Source organism: Urtica dioica, chromosome 4 (genome assembly GCF_054948205.1).
Source record: "Urtica dioica subsp. dioica isolate 48M chromosome 4, U.dioica_male_clone48M_v1_H2, whole genome shotgun sequence".
Lineage (NCBI taxonomy): Eukaryota > Viridiplantae > Streptophyta > Magnoliopsida > Rosales > Urticaceae > Urtica > Urtica dioica.
Genome location: NC_142759.1, coordinates 43,189,624 through 43,203,709, shown reverse-complemented (window position 1 = coordinate 43,203,709; position 14,086 = coordinate 43,189,624).

Here is a 14,086-nt window from a genome sequence, read left to right as displayed (position 1 = left end):
TATTCATGAAGGGTAAACACTGATAATATTCTGTGGATCCACTCATTACAATTAGGTTGAATTCTTGAGTAGAAAATAAATTCATTTGAACCGAGAGATTTTCAGTGTCAACTCTTTAGTGGAGTCAGTTGACATTAAGCTAAACTTGAAAAAGGTTTGTGAACTTTTGAGTCGAAGTATTTTAGCTCAAGCTTTGTTCATTTGGATCCATGAGGTCACTGTCACGAATCACATCGATTAGGAATAGTTAAACTGGAAGCTAAGTCAAAACAAGAACGAAAATTATCGAAAGGGTATTTTTGTCTTCTGAGACATAGCATGAAATGAATGTCAATAAATTTTTTTGACAAGGTCATTTGATGACTTAATAATACTCGACCATGACTTGATCATTGGGCCTTGTGGATTAATTTCATTTTATAAGAATTTTATTGAAAATTCTTAATGGGCATTTCTCATGTTGTCATGAACAAATGACGAAGCTTCTAGAAGCTCCTTCTAGAGACCATTTGGGCGCCTACCCTATAGAGAAATAGGAGAGATTATTTTGTGCATAAATGTATCAAGATACTTGCCAAAAGAAAAAGAGGAAACTAATTTGCATAAGGATGCTTAAGAATTTCGGCCAAGTAAGAAAAAGGTAAGGCAAGGAACAAAAAAGGAAACAAATCCAAGCCTTCTAAAAGGCTGCCTTGGCCGTGTGGAATAAGAGGGGAATGGGCAATATTTGCTCATGAATATGTGATATTCTATAGAAGAGGAAACTACCTTATTGAAGGTGAGACCTCTCCTATAAATAGGAGCCTTATTCTTCACATTTCATTCATTCCATAGTTTTAGAGATTGAGAGCTACTCTCTCTAGACTTGGCCGATCTTCTCTCTCCCTCTCTCTTCAATTTCGTTTTATTGTTTTGGCACCTAGGTCCTCATTTGACCTAGAGTTTAGCTCTGCGACTTCAAGACTCGTTCTTAAGTCGTAGTGTTTAAAAGTGCCCACTCACTGATTCCTTTTATTTCGAGTGATTTAGTGATAGAAACTTTCGTGGTTGTTCGAGTTGCCTGTTGGAATCGATCTAGGGTTTAAGAAAATAATTAACGCTTCGGGAAGCGGCGGAATTTTAAAAATTTTCTTTTACAAGTAAAAACGGTTTTTACTAACCTAGACAAGTGCAAGTACATGTAATTAAAAACTAATATGAGCTAGAAGTTTACTAACCTTTCTTGAAGCTTGAACTTTGAAGAAGCTTGTGGAAAGTTTGCAACGCTCGTCTCCCCTCGCAGCACGTCTCTCTTTCTTTCCTCGGCACCTCGAGCAACCACGAAAGTTTCTATCACTAAATCACTCGAAAAGAAGGAATCAGTGAGTGGGCACTTTTAAACACTACGACTTAAGAACGAGTCTCGAAGTCACAGAGCTAAACACTAGGTCGAGTGAGGACCTAGGTGCCAAGACAAGAAAAAATCGAAAATAAACTAGAGAGAGAGAGAGAGGATTTTCGGCCACAAGTTCTAGAGAGAGAGACTCTCAATCTCTAACTTATGTGGGATTAGAAAACAATAAGAATGAGGGCCCTATTTATAGGAGAGGGATTACCTTCGGTAAGGTAGTTTCCTCTTCTACAAAATATCACATATTCATGAGCAAAAAACTAGTTTCCTCTTTACCCATGTTGGGCGCCCAACTCATGCCTTTAAAGGCTTGGATTTGTTTCCTATTTTGTTCCATTCTCTAGTTGGCCGATTTCCATGTGCATCCATATGCAAATTTGTTTCCTCTTTTTATTTTGGCAAGTATCTAAATACATTTATGCACAAAATAAACTATTTCTCTTGGGTTTGGGCGTGTAAGACTTTCTAGAAGCCTTCTAGATTTTTCTTCATTTGTTCATAACAACATAAGAAAAGCCCATTAAGAATTTTCAATAAAATTCTTATGAAATGAAATTAATTCACAAGGCCCAATGATCAAGTCATGGCCGAGTGACATTAAGTCATCAAATGAACTTGTCAAAAAATTTATTGACATTCATTTCATCCTTTGTCTCAAAAGACAAAAATACCCTTTTGACTATTTTCGTTCTTGTTTTGACTTAGCTTCCAGTTTAACTATTCCTATCGATGTGATTCGTGACAGTGACCTCATGGACCCAAATGAACAAAGCTTTAGCTAAACACTTAGACTCAAAAGTTCACAAACCTTTTCCAAGTTTAGCTTAATGCCAACTGACTCCACTAAAGAGCTGACATTGAAAATCTCTCGGTTCAAATGAATTTATTTTCTACTCAAGAATTCGACCTAATTATGATGAGCGGATCCACTGAATATTATCTATGTTTATCCTTCATGAATGTCATCAGCTAGTCGGGATTTACTAAATTACCATTTTACCCTTCTAGCTGATATTTCCGCAACTCCTTTGTCGCTTGTGAATAAGTTAGAAACAATGTATTGACGAGGAGCTAACAAGTCACATTGTTTCATCCAAAAGAGTCAAGACTCAATTTGGACACTGGCCAGTTCATCTATTCACACTCCAAGGAACAAAGCATGAGGTGACATACATTGCATTTCAGCAATCTTGTACATGAATTCCATATCTATGAGAACTTCACAAAGTTACTCATGTCAGACTCACAACTTAGTACTTCACCTATAGGCCTTGTTCGGAATCACATAGTGAGTCCGAACTTTGACTTTCTCAAATGAGAATACTAAGGTGTGAAATGGCATGTTTCATTTCAGGATTAAGGTAAGCATGATGCAATTCATACATAGTGACTTCGAGACATAAGAGGTTAAATGGTTTGTTCTTATATTGTCTCAAGAAGTGCACTGGTCAATTCAGTACCTTCGGAAGATACCTAGAAGAACTATAGAGTCCCCAACTCTCAATGCCTCATAACCAGACATCATAGATTCTTCTAACAATCATACTAAGGTCAATAGTCCTTTGACCCTAAGATTGCGAATATATCGTTTTAAGCAAACTACGAAGAGTTTGTTCATGCAAATCTACATTTGTCTCTTCGTGAGTTGTTAAGTTTGTTTATGGACTAAAAGACTAAAGTTTTATCATAAAGCTTCAAACAAAGAAAGAATGAATGAACGTTTCAACTTTATTAATGAATAGATAGGCAATTACAAGCAAGAGTCTTCATGAGACTTTATTACATCAAATGTACAAAATAAAGACTACAACTCTTCTTGTGGGCACCATTGACAACAAACTCCCACTTGACTCAAAGAAGGTGTGTGTAGTCCTTCATGCCTAATCCCTCACGATGTTGGTCGAAGACCTTGTTCGCTAGGGCCTTGGTGAATGGATCTGCGAGGTTGTCCACCGTTGAGATCTTCTTCACTTCCACGTCTCCGCGCTGCACGATCTCTCGAATCAAATGGTATTTCCTCTCAATATGCTTAGAGCGCTTATGGCTTCTAGGTTCCTTTGAGTTAGCGACAGCCCCACTATTATCACAATAAAGGGTCATGGGCTCGTCGACGTTTGGAACAACTTCCAAATACTTAAGGAACTTTTTAAGCCATACAGCCTCTTTGGATGCTTCACAAGCAGCCACATATTCTGCTTCCATTGTGGAGTCAGCAATGCAAGATTGCTTAATACTTCTCCACACAACAGCTCCACCATTAAGGATGAACACAGATCCCGAAGTGGATTTCCTAGAATCCTTATCCGCTTGAAAATCGGAGTCGGTATATCCCGTCATAGTCAGGTCAGTACCTGAGTATGTAAGCATCAAGTTCCTAGTTCTTCGAAGATACTTAAGAACATGCTTAACAGCAATCCAGTGCTCGGGTCCAGGGTTGGATTGGAAACGGCTAACTACGCCAACGGCGAAACATATATCAGGTCTAGTGCAAAGCATAGCATACATGAGGCTTCCTACGGCAGAGGCGTAAGGAATCTTCCTCATGTCTTCAATCTCTTGTGCAGTCTTGGGAGACTGGTCCTTAGAGAGTGAAACTCCATGCCTAAAGGGTGTTTGACCCCTCTTGCAGTCTTGCATCGAGAAGCGATCCATCACCTTATCAATATAAGATGCTTGAGAGAGCGACAGGGTCCGGTTTTTCCTATCTCGAAAGATTTGGATTCCCAGAATGTATGCGGCTTCTCCTAGATCCTTCATATCGAATTACTTTGCCAGCCAGACCTTAACCTCAGATAACTTACCCACATCATTGCCAATGATCAGTATATCATCGACATATAGTACCAGAAACACAACTTTGCCTTCGTGTATTAACTTGTAAACACAAGGCTCATCTATTGACTGTTCAAAGCCGAAGCTCTTTACAGTTTCATCGAATCTAATATTCCATGACCTAGATGCTTGCTTTAGTCCATAAATGGATTTAAGCAACTCACAAACCTTGGTCTCTTGACCTTTATCCACGAAACCGTCTGGTTGAGCCATGTAAATGCGCTCGTCAAGATTGCCATTCAGAAAGGCTGTCTTGACATCCATTTGCCAGATCTCATAGTCGAGAGCTGCAGCTATGGATAGGAGTATGCGGATGGATTTAAGCATCGCGACTGGCGAGAAGGTTTCTTCATAGTCAATCCCTTCTTGTTGGGTATAACCCTTTGCCACAAGTCGTGCTTTGAACGTCTCGACGTTCCCATCAGGACCCCTTTTCTTCTTGTATATCCACTTACACCCTACGGGTTTAATCCCTTCAGGAAGGTCTACAAGTTTCTAGACTTTGTTGACATACATCGAGTGCATTTCAACTTTCATGGCGTCAAGCCAAAGGTTTGATTCAGAACAAGCCATCGCTTGGCTATAGGAAACAGGGTCATCCATGTCGGAGACGGCTACAAGAGAGTCTCCATAAGACATGTACCTGTCAGGCTTTTGAGTAGCCCTCCCACTACGTCTAAGTACTACTTGACGAGATTCTGATGAGTTAGGTTGTGTTTCGGTTGGGGTAAGAACAGTTCTTACAGATGAGGTAGAAGCTTCCTCACCCAACTTTTCTTCAAGCACAATTTTGCTTCTAGGTTTTGCATCTTTCATAAAGTCCTCCTCGAGGAAACGAGCATTCGTGCTAACGAAAGTCTTATCGTCCTCGAGACTATAGAAAGTAAAACCTTTGGTTTCCTTCGGATATCCTACAAACAGGCACAATTCTGACCTACTAGCCAACTTGCTAGTCTTTTGCCTCAGCACGTGTGCAGGGCAACCCCAAATTCGGATGCGGCCAAGATTCACTTTACGGCCAGTCCATCGTTCATAAGGAGTACCAGGAACCGTTTTAGACGGAACTTGGTTCAGAATGTAAGCGGCTGTTTCGAGGGCATATCCCCAAAAGGAAGGAGGGAGTGATGAGTAACTCATCATTGATCTAACCATCTCCATTAGAGTTCGGTTCCTTCTCTCTGACACTCCGTTTTGTTGAGGTGTGCCAGGTGCGGTAAGCTGAGAAGCGATACCTTCTTCTTTAAGAAAGTCATCGAACTCTCCAGACATATACTCACCACCTCGATCGGATCGAAGGGTTTTGATCACTTTGCCAGTTTGCTTTTCCACTAAAGCCCTAAAGACCTTAAATACGTTAAAGGTCTCGGATTTGTGTTTGAGCAAATAGACAAACCCATATCTTGAGTAATCATCAGTGAAGGTAACGAAGTATTCGTATCCTCCACGTGCCTGTTGGTTGAGCGGACCACATACATCAGAATGTATTAGTTCCAGCAACTCAGTGGCTCTTCGACCCTTATCGGAGAAAGGTCGCTTAGTCATTTTTCCTTCTATACAGGATTCACAAGTAGGTAGTGAACCTATTTCAGAGGCTTGGAGTGGACCATCCCTCACAAGTCTCTTAATCCTATCTAGACTGATATGACCAAGTCTTAAGTGCCAGAGGTATGTTGATTTTGTTAGATCGGAGGATTCAGAAAGTTTGATCCTCTTTGGCTCCCTAATTAGATCGTTATCTATTTCGGTGTCTAAAAGAGAAGGTTGAGTGGGATAGATGTAAAAAAGACCATTCTTCATACATGCATCAGTGACAAAAGAATTATCAGGAAACGAAATACGAATTCCATTCTTTATGAACTTTAAACAATAATCTTGCTCAAGAAGTCGAGCAACGGATATTAAGTTCTTCCCAAAGGTAGGAACAAAATAAACATTATTCAAGTTTAAAGTGCGGTCTTCAAAAGACAGCGTCACGGATCCCACAGCCTTCGCGGACACCAGGCTCCCATCACCCCATTTGAAACAGAACTTTCCTTCCTCTAAGCTTTTGGTTTTCTTGAAACCATTCAAGGAACAACAAATATGGTTAGTAGCAGCGGAGTCAAGAATCCACGTTGATACATTATCAGCTACTAAGCATGCTTCGGTAACTAGTACAATACTATGTTCCTTTGCTTTGAGATTGGCAGGACAGTTCTTTTTATCAGCCTTGTGAGGTCTCTTCTTAGTTCCAGAGGCGGAGGCTTTTTGCTCAGTAGCATGTGCCTCTCCTTGATTCCTCTTTCTCTTAGTGAGACCTACAGCAGTGTGAAGTTCCTTCATAAGCTTGGTAACAGTGTACTCTAGCTTGTTTATGGAGTAGTTCATCTTGGAGGTATCAAGAGATGCGGGGAGAGTTTCTAAGATCATATCTATGACATTCTTCCCATCAATCTCAGATCCTAGGATTTCCATTTTATTTAGAAAACTAATGATCAGTATCATAAAATCTCTAACAGGAGTCCTAGCCTTCATATGACAGTTCATAAACTGTCGGACTGCTTTTTGCCTTGCTTGACGCCTTTGCCCTCCAAATATCTCAAGGAGATTGTAGAGCATTTCGGCGGCAGTCTCGATGTCGCGATGTTGCTCTTTCGGCATATTGTTCATAGATGCCAAGATATAGCACCTCACAATCTCATCGGATCGAAGCCAGGCCACTAAGGCGTCATTATCCTCTTGAGTTGAATCATCATTCGTCAGAGGAGGACACGGGGTGGTGAGTACCCATTTGTGCTTGGTAAGGATTATGTCGAGGTTAAGTTTCGAGTCTATGTAGTTTTCGTTTTCCAGTTTGTTCGAGGAAAGAAAGATTGAGAGAAGGTTGAGAGACATATTGCCTAATAAAGTTGAAACAAGTTTATGATTAGTCTTTGGTTTAGGATTTAAGTTTTATTAAGACTTTTATAAAATCCAAAGGTGTTATAAACCAAACGATAATTTACTCCCTCAAGAGAAGGCCGCAAAAAATCTCCTTTTATAAGTAAATGACACATCATTAATGCTTAGCCAAGATGTCAATACATCAGCTTTGACTAGCCACCTTGTAAATTGGTTTGATCACTCATATCCTTTCGCAGAGCCTCAAGGGAGGATTACTAGGGATTGAGCCTAAGTGTGTAACCAACCACTTAGTCCAAAAGATCAGCTTTGAAAAACAATCCCCCAAGGGGAGGCCTTGTCATCATTGCATCACTCTCGGACGTAGCTCATTGAGCAATGATCGAGGCAATAACGCCTTGGAGTACTCACATTTAAGTGAGGGTCGCAAGAGCGGCTCTTAGTCCCACGTTATTGCATCTTTCATTAGTGTTGGGGATCGTGGGTTACAAACAACGAATATAACCCTCCCACTTAGTTTTTGGAGTTGGTTCATCGACTCTTATAAGTTCGGAAACAGATTTCCTAGTTAGAGAGCGACAGAGCGGACAACTAGAAGAGAATCCTAGATCGACATGTTCAGAGCAGTATTAGTGCATAAAGGCACAAGGTACATACTCGATCTTTTCCTATTTTCTATTTCGGGAAAGTGCGTGAGGGAAGTGTGAACTTCAACTCACTCGAACACTTGAAAGTTTGAGATTACACATCTTTTTATTTTTCGGCTTGTCTACAAGGAGACCTCCCACTCAAAATTTCAAGAGCATATAGATTTTGAACATATGTGATATAGATATAGTTTTGAAAACATTTTGAAAATTTATTTGATTTGGATGACAAAATATTTTTAAAGTTTGAAAGTGAAAACGGTTTTTCAAAATTCAAACTAGTTTTGTAAAAATTCAATTTCAATTAAACTTTCAAAAATCAAAACATTTTAATCTTACACATCATGTTTATAATCATATAAAAAACATTTTTGCTCAAGAAAATTTTCTCATTAGAGTTCTATAACTCATGGTAGTGGGGTTTGAAAATCCGGATTTCTAAAAAACTGGAGTTTCAGACAGCCGCGCACCTCAGAGTAAAATCGCCATATCTGGCGGCTCCGATGTCCTTTTGAGCCGAAACCGGTGCCATTGGACAGAGGACAGACAGAGCTTTAATTTGATTCAATAATCATTAAATTTCGATTTCTCAGCAGAGAGTTATGCCACTTTTAATGCGGGTTTACTCCAGCTCGAAGAAAAAGAAATAAATTAAAGCTTGGTCCTTTTTAGGTGCGAAAAAGAATCGAGTGTAACGGAACGTTTTAAGATGTTGTTTAAAGCTTCTATTTGTGTTTTATTAGCAGGGTAATAACATATAATAAAAGAAATAACAACATGCATAAAATGATTCAAGTAAATAAACGAAACTAGCAAGACAATATAACTAGACACAAAATTTTACTCGAAATTTCTCAAACCTTTAAAACACGTTTTTCAATATAAAAAATTAAAAACTTTTAGAACTGATTCTAATGTGTTTTAAAAACATCCCAAACTCATAGAAAATCAACATGCGTTTTAATTTCAAGGCAAGAGCAATAAATTAAAAAAAAATCTAAGATTACAATTCTAACTTGTCACAAAATTAGTAAACTTTCGAAAACGATTTTCAAGCTCATAATTTTAAAAACATGTACATGCTAATCTTTGACCATAGCTCTGATACCATTTGTTGGAATCGATCTAGGGTTTAAGAAAATAATTAACGCTTTGGGAAGCGGCGGAATTTTAAAAAATTTCTTTTACAAGTAAAAACGGTTTTTACTAACCTAGACAAGTGCAAGTACATGTAATTAAAAACTAATATGAGCTAGAAGTTTACTAACCTTTCTTGAAGCTTGAACTTTGAAGAAGCTTGTGGAAAGTTTGCAACGCTCGTCTCCCCTCGCAGCACGTCTCTCTTTCTTTCCTCGGCACCTCGAGCAACCACGAAAGTTTCTATCACTAAATCACTCGAAAAGAAGGAATCAGTGAGTGGGCACTTTTAAACACTACGACTTAAGAACGAGTCTCGAAGTCACAGAGCTAAACACTAGGTCGAGTGAGGACCTAGGTGCCAAGACAAGAAAAAATCGAAAATAAACTAGAGAGAGAGAGAGAGGATTTTCGGCCACAAGTTCTAGAGAGAGAGACTCTCAATCTCTAACTTATGTGGGATTAGAAAACAATAAGAATGAGGGCCCTATTTATAGGAGAGGGATTACCTTCGGTAAGGTAGTTTCCTCTTCTACAAAATATCACATATTCATGAGCAAAAAACTAGTTTCCTCTTTACCCATGTTGGGCGCCCAACTCATGCCTTTAAAGGCTTGTATTTGTTTCCTATTTTGTTCCATTCTCTAGTTGGCCGATTCCCATGTGCATCCATATGTAAATTTGTTTCCTCTTTTTATTTTGGCAAGTATCTAAATACATTTATGCACAAAATAAACTCTTTCTCTTGGGTTTGGGCGTGTAAGACTTTCTAGAAGCCTTCTAGATTTTTCTTCATTTGTTCATAACAACATAAGAAAAGCCCATTAAGAATTTTCAATAAAATTCTTATGAAATGAAATTAATTCACAAGGCCCAATGATCAAGTCCTGGCCGAGTGACATTAAGTCATCAAATGAACTTGTCAAAAAATTTATTGACATTCATTTCATCCTTTGTCTCAAAAGACAAAAATACCCTTTTGACTATTTTCGTTCTTGTTTTGACTTAGCTTCCAGTTTAACTATTCCTATCGATGTGATTCGTGACAGTGACCTCATGGACCCAAATGAACAAAGCTTTAGCTAAACACTTGGACTCAAAAGTTCACAAACCTTTTCCAAGTTTAGCTTAATGCCAACTGACTCCACTAAAAAGCTGACACTGAAAATCTCTCGGTTCAAATGAATTTATTTTCTACTCAAGAATTCGACCTAATTATGATGAGCGGATCCACTGAATATTATCTATGTTTACCCTTCATGAATGTCATCAGCTAGTCGGGATTTACTAAATTACCATTTTACCCTTCTAGCTGTTATTTCCTCAACTCCTTTGTCGCTTGTGAATAAGTTAGAAACAATGTATTGACGAGGAGCTAACAAGTCACATTGTTTCATCCAAAAGAGTCAGGACTCAATTTGGACACTGGCCAGTTCATTTATTCACACTCCAAGGAACAAAGCATGAGGTGACATACATTGCATTTCAGCAATCTTGTACATGAATTCCATATCTATGAGAACTTCACAAAGTTACTCATGTCAGACTCACAACTTAGTACTTCACCAATAGGCCTTGTTCGGAATCACATAGTGAGTACGAACTTTGACTTTCTCAAATGAGAATACTAAGGTGTGAAATGGCATGTCTCATTTCAGGATTAAGGTAAGCATGATGCAATTCATACATAGTGACTTCGAGACATAAGAGGTTAAATGGTTTGTTCTTATATTGTCACTAGAAGTGCACTGGTCAATTCAGTACCTTCGGAAGATACCTAGAAGAACTATAGAGTCCCCAACTCTCAATGCCTCATAACCAGACATCATAGATTCTTCTAACAATCATACTAAGGTCAATAGTCCTTTGACCCTAAGATTGCGAATATATCGTTTTAAGCAAACTACGAAGAGTTTGTTCATGCAAATCTACATTTGTCTCTTCGTGAGTTGTTAAGTTTGTTTATGGACTAAAAGACTAAAGTTTTATCATAAAGCTTCAAACAAAGAAAGAATGAATGAACGTTTCAACTTTATTAATGAATAGATAGGCAATTACAAGCAAGAGTCTTCATGAGACTTTATTACATCAAATGTACAAAATAAAGACTACAACTCTTCTTGTGGACACCATTGACAACAAACTCCCACTTGACTCAAAGAAGGTGTGTGTAGTCCTTCATGCCTAATCCCTCACGATGTTGGTCGAAGACCTTGTTTGCTAAGGCCTTGGTGAATGGATCTGCGAGGTTGTCCACCGTTGAGATCTTCTTCACTTCCACGTCTCCGCGCTGCACGATCTCTCGAATCAAATGGTATTTCCTCTCAATATGCTTAGAGCGCTTATGGCTTCTAGGTTCCTTTGAGTTAGCGACAGCCCCACTATTATCACAATAAAGGGTCATGGGCTCGTCGACGTTTGGAACAACTTCCAAATACTTAAGGAACTTTTTAAGCCATACAGCCTCTTTGGATGCTTCACAAGCAGCCACATATTCTGCTTCCATTGTGGAGTCAGCAATGCAAGATTGCTTAATACTTCTCCACACAACAGCTCCACCATTAAGGATGAACACAGATCCCGAAGTGGATTTCCTAGAATCCTTATCCGCTTGAAAATCGGAGTCGGTATATCCCGTCATAGTCAGGTCAGTACCTGAGTATGTAAGCATCAAGTTCCTAGTTCTTCGAAGATACTTAAGAACATGCTTAACAGCAATCCAGTGCTCGGGTCCAGGGTTGGATTGGAAACGGCTAACTACGCCAACGGCGAAACATATATCAGGTCTAGTGCAAAGCATAGCATACATGAGGCTTCCTACGGCAGAGGCGTAAGGAATCTTCCTCATGTCTTCAATCTCTTGTGCAGTCTTGGGAGACTGGTCCTTAGAGAGTGAAACTCCATGCCTAAAGGGTGTTTGACCCCTCTTGCAGTCTTGCATCGAGAAGCGATCCATCACCTTATCAATATAAGATGCTTGAGAGAGCGACAGGGTCCGGTTTTTCCTATCTCGAAAGATTTGGATTCCCAGAATGTATGCGGCTTCTCCTAGATCCTTCATATCGAATTGCTTTGCCAGCCAGACCTTAACCTCAGATAACTTACCCACGTCATTGCCAATGAGCAGTATATCATCGACATATAGTACCAGAAACATAACTTTGCCTTCGTGTATTAACTTGTAAACACAAGGCTCATCTATTGATTGTTCAAAGCCGAAGCTCTTTACAGTTTCATCGAATCTAATATTCCATGACCTAGATGCTTGCTTTAGTCCATAAATGGATTTAAGCAACTTACAAACCTTGGTCTCTTGACCTTTATCCACGAAACCGTCTGGTTGAGCCATGCAAATGCGCTCGTCAAGATTGCCATTCAGAAAGGCTGTCTTGACATCCATTTGCTAGATCTCATAGTCGAGAGCTGCAGCTATGGATAGGAGTATCCGGATGGATTTAAGCATCGCGACTGGCGAGAAGGTTTCTTCATAGTCAATCCCTTCTTGTTGGGTATAACCCTTTGCCAAAAGTCGTGCTTTGAACGTCTCGACGTTCCCATCAGGACCCTTTTTCTTCTTGTATATCCACTTACACCCTACGGGTTTAATCCCTTCAGGAAGGTCTACAAGTTTCCAGACTTTGTTGACATACATCGAGTGCATTTCAACTTTCATGGCGTCAAGCCAAAGGTTTGATTCAGAACAAGCCATCGCTTGGCTATAGGAAACAGGGTCATCCATGTCAGAGACGGCTACAAGAGAGTCTCTATAAGACATGTACCTGTCAGGCTTTTGAGTAGCCCTCCCACTACGTCTAAGTACTACTTGACGAGATTCTGATGAGTTAGGTTGTGTTTCAGTTGGGGTAAGAACAGTTCTTACAGATGAGGTAGAAGCTTCCTCACCCAACATTTCTTCAAGCACAATTTTGCTTCTAGGTTTTGCATCTTTCATAAAGTCCTCCTCGAGGAAACGAGCATTCGTGCTAACGAAAGTCTTATCGTCCTCGGGACTATAGAAAGTAAAACCTTTGGTTTCCTTCGGATATCCTACAAACAGGCACAATTCTGACCTACTAGCCAACTTGCTAGTCTTTTGCCTCAGCACGTGTGCAGGGCAACCCCAAATTCGGATGCGGCCAAGATTCACTTTACGGCCAGTCCATCGTTCATAAGGAGTACCAGGAACCGTTTTAGACGGAACTTGGTTCAGAATGTAAGCGGCTGTTTCGAGGGCATATCCCCAAAAGGAAGGAGGGAGTGATGAGTAACTCATCATTGATCTAACCATCTCCATTAGAGTTCGGTTCCTTCTCTCTGACACTCCGTTTTGTTGAGGTGTGCCAGGTGCGGTAAGCTGAGAAGCGATACCTTCTTCTTTAAGAAAGTCATCGAACTCTCCAGACATATACTCACCACCTCGATCGGATCGAAGGGTTTTGATCACTTTGCCAGTTTGCTTTTCCACTAAAGCCCTAAAGACCTTAAATACGTTAAAGGTCTCGGATTTGTGTTTGAGCAAATAGACAAACCCATATCTTGAGTAATCATCAGTGAAGGTAACGAAGTATTCGTATCCTCCACGTGCCTGTTGGTTGAGCGGACCACATACATCAGAATGTATTAGTTCCAGCAACTCAGTGGCTCTTCGACCCTTATCGGAGAAAGGTCGCTTAGTCATTTTTCCTTCTATACAGGATTCACAAGTAGGTAGTGAACCTATTGCAGAGGCTTGGAGTGGACCATCCCTCACAAGTCTCTTAATCCTATCTAGACTGATATGACCAAGTCTTAAGTGCCAGAGGTATGTTGATTTTGTTAGATCGGAGGATTCAGAAAGTTTGATCCTCTTTGGCTCCCTAATTAGATCGTTATCTATTTCGGTGTCTAAAAGAGAAGGTTGAGTGGGATAGATGTAAAAAAGACCATTCTTCATACATGCATCAGTGACAAAAGAATTATCAGGAAACGAAATACGAATTCCATTCTTAATGAACTTTAAACAATAATCTTGCTCAAGAAGACGAGCAACGGATATTAAGTTCTTACCAAAGGTAGGAACAAAATAAACATTATTCAAGTTTATAGTACGGTCTTCAAAAGACAATGTCACGGATCCCACAGCCTTCGCAGACACCAGGCTCCCATCACCCCATTTGAAACAGAACTCGCCTTCCACTAAGCTTTTGGTTTTCTTGAAACC